The sequence below is a fragment of the Rutidosis leptorrhynchoides genome, chromosome 10 (genome assembly GCF_046630445.1).
Source record: "Rutidosis leptorrhynchoides isolate AG116_Rl617_1_P2 chromosome 10, CSIRO_AGI_Rlap_v1, whole genome shotgun sequence".
In the NCBI taxonomy this organism is placed as follows: Eukaryota; Viridiplantae; Streptophyta; class Magnoliopsida; order Asterales; family Asteraceae; genus Rutidosis; species Rutidosis leptorrhynchoides.
In genome coordinates, this window is record NC_092342.1 from 287095452 (window position 1) to 287100378 (window position 4927).

Consider the following 4927-nt stretch of genomic DNA (forward strand, 5'->3'; position numbering starts at 1 on the left):
CATGGGTTATGATGGTCAAGACTTGGTTAAGATGATGTAGATACATCAATGAGTTGTACACTTGAAGCTATATGCATCAAGGATGAGAACCATGATGAACATCAAGCACCAAGACCACCGGAACCCTTTTAAACTCACTGTTCTGTCCAAAACCTACTGACCTGATGATTCTGGAACAGACCAGTAGACCTGGGCTGTTCTAACCTTGATTTTTAGATAGAACTTTTCGAGTAGATAACTTTTCATATAAGACTCGTCTTAATCCGAGTTACGGTTTAGAGTCTACGGCCCTCCGAGCGTCACTATGTCCATTTACTTTTCTGTTTTCTGTGTACAGTTTCTGTTTTTCTGGTTTCTGTAACAGACCAGTACACCTGGGCTACTGTAACCTTTATTTTCAGATAGCTCAGTTCGTGTAGATAACTTTTCATATAGGACTCGTCTTAATCCGAGTTACGGTTTAGGATTTATGGCCCTCCGATCGTCACTATGTCCTTTAACGTTGTGCAGAAATTTCTGACCTACTCGCACTTAGACCATCGCCACGGTCAAACCAAGACGAGTTTGCTTCTGTAAATTTTACCAAACTTAAGGGACTCATAGACGGAGCCATGGCCACTGGTCTCACCTTAATTCAGTAAGGGTAGAGGCCGTGGTGACTGACTGAAGTCAGACTTTGTTTTAAACTACTTTCATAAACGAAACTTACTTTACGCCTTTTGTTTGATGATGAATGATGATGACCCTTAAGACCTTAATTACATAATTTTAAACCTATTAAGACGATTTACTGACTTAGTACTATTTGACTTAGGTTGAGGACTTCGGACCATTTACTTGCACACCTTTCCCGACTACTACTTTACCGCTACATATCATTGTGAGTTATAGCATTCCCTTTTTACTTTAACTATTTTGGGAACTGAGAATACATGCGGATTTTATGTTTTACATACTAGGCACGAGTACTTAAACTTATATATGTGTGGGTTATATAACGGCAGAAACATTCCCTTTAGCTCGGTAACGTTTAATCATTGGTTTATGAACCGGTGAACGCGAATCTTAGATATGGATCCATAGGGTTTGACATCCCCACTCGGGCTAGTCGCGCTAGCAGTCAACGAGTGTTTAATACTTCGTAAACATACGCACTCGCCAAGTGTACTTTCAGGGGGTATAAACGTTAAGTTAGTTACCAAGTGCCCACGGTTAACATATACTTTATCATACTGTTTTGAAACGCTCTTTGTAGCACTGAAATCTCGTGGCCTACCTTACTTACTGTTATACTTAAACTATAGCTCACCAACCTTTGTGTTGACGTTTTTAAGCATGTATTTCTCAGGTGCTTGAGGTTGCTTCCGCTGTCTTACTTGTCGTGCTGTAGAACCCGCTGCTTAGAGTTGTTATCGCATGACTACTTATCTTGCATTCAAACTTATTTACTTTTGAAACTATGTTATGTAACGACCTTTGGGGTCACGTACACTTATTTATTTGCTTCTACTTAGTGAAGCATACTTTTGAAATGTAAAACATTTGATGTCGGTTATGACATCACCTTTTTATCGTGAATGCAACTTCTTTAATTACAGCATATAGTACTTAACCTTGTAATGATCCTGTTGTTGATGATTAGTACACGATGGTTTTGTACGGGGCATCACATTTGGTATCAGAGCATTGGTTGTAGGGAATTAGGTTGCATTAGTGAGTCTAAGACCGACCCGAGTAGGATTCACTAATAGGACTAATCTACAACTTGCTAGTTTACTTGTTTTCGCTGAACTTACTGCATGCTGCTGCTTACTGTTACTGCTATATGCCGTATGCTACTACATGATTTCACTACTGCATTCTATTACTTGCTTTCGATTGCATGCTAGTTTCGTACGATTACTGATATTGCCATGCTACTTATTGTCATACATGATTTAAACTGTTGGCCTAATATTTGCTTGCTTTATGACATACTGACATGGAAAATTTATTTTTCCTTGTTCAGATGTCGGATGTTCCACCTGCTGGCATTTCGGGCAGTACAGACTCAGACCCCGTCGCCCTACCTACTGCTACACCTACTGCTGCTACTGCCGATACACCGGCCCCGACACCCACTAGTGATCCCGGCGCTTCCACTTCCGGAGATGGTACTAGTGCACCTGCCCCAGTTTCTGCTCCCGGACCCTCGAGGTCACAGCCCCGCATTGGTGGTATTGAGATCCCCGCAGAGTTCGGGGAAGGGCCTTTTCGTAACCACATGCGCACGTCTTGCCGACGCACTCCCGATGGACGTTTAGTCGTGATTCCACCAGGCAGACACCGACAGATGTTGGCCGCCTTCGGACGCTTCGGATTACCAGCTCAGCCACCAGTGTCACCACCACACGATTCGGATGACTCCTCATCCGCCGATTCTTCATCATCAGACGACTCCAGCGATGATGAGGATCCTGCTGATAGACCTATTCAGGCACCCTCCACCCCGCCGAAGAAGCAGTACCGTTCCGACGGCACCGTCATTCCAGGGGTGAATGGAGGTCGTGCTTTTACTGACGCATTTGGCCATCGCCGTAGGGTTACTGCTCGTAAACGAGTTGTGCCATACCCTGCACCCACAGATACGTAAGGTTCCCCGTTACGTATTGACTATTCCTGGAACCGTACCACCTAGATTTAGATACGGACCACTTACATCTAGGGACGTACCATCTACATCCGGAGCCGGACCATCTACATCGGCACCACCGGCACCACCCGCCCCACCTGCACCGCCTGCCCCACCAGCTCCGTCTAACGAGGAACTGATAAGGGAGGTTGAGACTCTCCGAGCTCGAGTCACTGAGCTCGAGGAGCAGTTGGCTCGAGGAGCAGTTCACCCGCCTTCACCGTAGGACTTTGTATTTAGATTTCATGATGTAATCTAGTTATAGTTTCATGTATTTCATATGTATTGTACGAACTTATTCAGATGTATGAAACTTATTATTATTAATGAATGGAACTTTGCGTTATTTAATTCTTGCACGATGTTCTATTTACATTGCTTTACGATTATCCTGTGGTATTTGTACCTAGATGCATTATTTAATAACATGTGATGTTTTGATTCCATGTTGGTTACAATGTACTATATTACTACATATCGAATGCTGGATTTTGACTTGAGTCAAAATTTTTGTTTAGAATACCATGGCTAACGGAAGAACCACACCTACCGCCGCCCAGATTGAGGACATGATCAACGAACGGATCGCTGCAGCCCTAGCAGAAAGAAATCTCGAAGCTCCACCGCCACCACCACCAGTTATCCCACCCGTTCGAAATGGGTGTACATACAAGGAATTCCAGAGCTGCAAACCGCATAACTTCAGCGGCACCGAGGGACTAGTTGGTCTCACCAGATGGTTCGAAAAACTTGAATCAGTATTCCGAGTTAGCAACTGTTCGGAGGACAATAAGACGAAGTTTGCATCTTGCACGCTATCTGATGGCGCGCTAACGTGGTGGAACACGTTAACTCAAGCAAAAGGGATTGATGAGGCGTATGCTACGCCTTGGGAAGAGTTTAAGTGTGCTATGATTGATGAGTATTGTCCAAGAACCGAAATTCAGAAGATGGAAATTGAATTCATGCAGTTGAAGGCCGTAGGGAACGACCTTAACAGTTATAATCGTAGGTTTTTGGAGTTAGCATTAATGTGTCCGACCATGGTCACCCCCGAATTCAAGCGCATGGAGAAATACTTCTCGGGACTTCCTAAGTCCATCAAGGGTAATGTCACCTCATCCAAACCACCGAATGTTCCCGAAGCAATGCGCATGGCGCATACTCTCATGAATCAGATCCTTATTGATGAGCCGGAGAAGGCTAAGTTTGAAGCCGGTAGTAATGAAAAGAGGAAATGGGATAACAACCACAACAACCACAACAACAATAACAACAACAGGGGTAGAAACTATGATCAAAACTCGGCAAAGCGACATGAAGGGTTCAGGAAAAACAACAACAACCCCAACCCCAACAACAACAACTCCAACCCGAACTACAAGGGCACGCTACCACAATGCAAGAGGTGCTACAAGCACCACACCGGGTATTGTAATGCTGTTTGTGAGAAGTGCAAGAAGAGCGGGCACATCAGTAGAGACTGCAAGACTACCACGATGACAGGGAGGCCGAACACCAACGGGCCAAAAAAGTGTTACGAATGCGGGCAGACGGGCCATTTCAGAAACGAGTGCCCGAACAAACGAAAGGATGGCGGACCACCGCGTGCTAGAGCTTTTAATGTTAATGCAAGGGATGCACGCAATAACCCCGACTTGGTGACAGGTATATTCAAAATCAACAATCTTTTAGCTTCTGTCTTGTTTGATACTGGTGCGGATAGAAGTTATGTATGTAGACATTTTTGCGATAAGATTAATTGGTCATTAGTCCCGTTAAAAGAAAGTATGCTTGTCGAGGTCGCCAATGGAAAACTTGAAAAGGTTGACCATATTAGTCGTGGAGCTATTATCAACATAGATGGTGCAGATTTCGAAATTGATTTGATACCTATCAAACTGGGAAGTTTTGACGTGATCATCGGTATGGATTGGTTGAGCAAGATAAAGGCCGATGTTATCTGTGGAGATAAAGCACTTCACATACCACAAGGAGATGGCGAACCACTGGTTATCTATGGAGAGAGATGTACCTCGAAGTTGAACCTCATTAGTTGCGTGAAAGCGCAAAAGATTATGAAGAAGGGACGCTTTGCTGTCCTAGCACATGTGAAAGCGGTAGAAACTGAGGTGAAGAGCGTGAACGACGTTCGAATTGTGAACGAATTTTCCGATGTCTTCCCAGAGGAATTGCCTGGATTACCACTGCCGAGATCCGTAGAATTTCAGATTGATTTAGTGCCAGGAGCTGCAC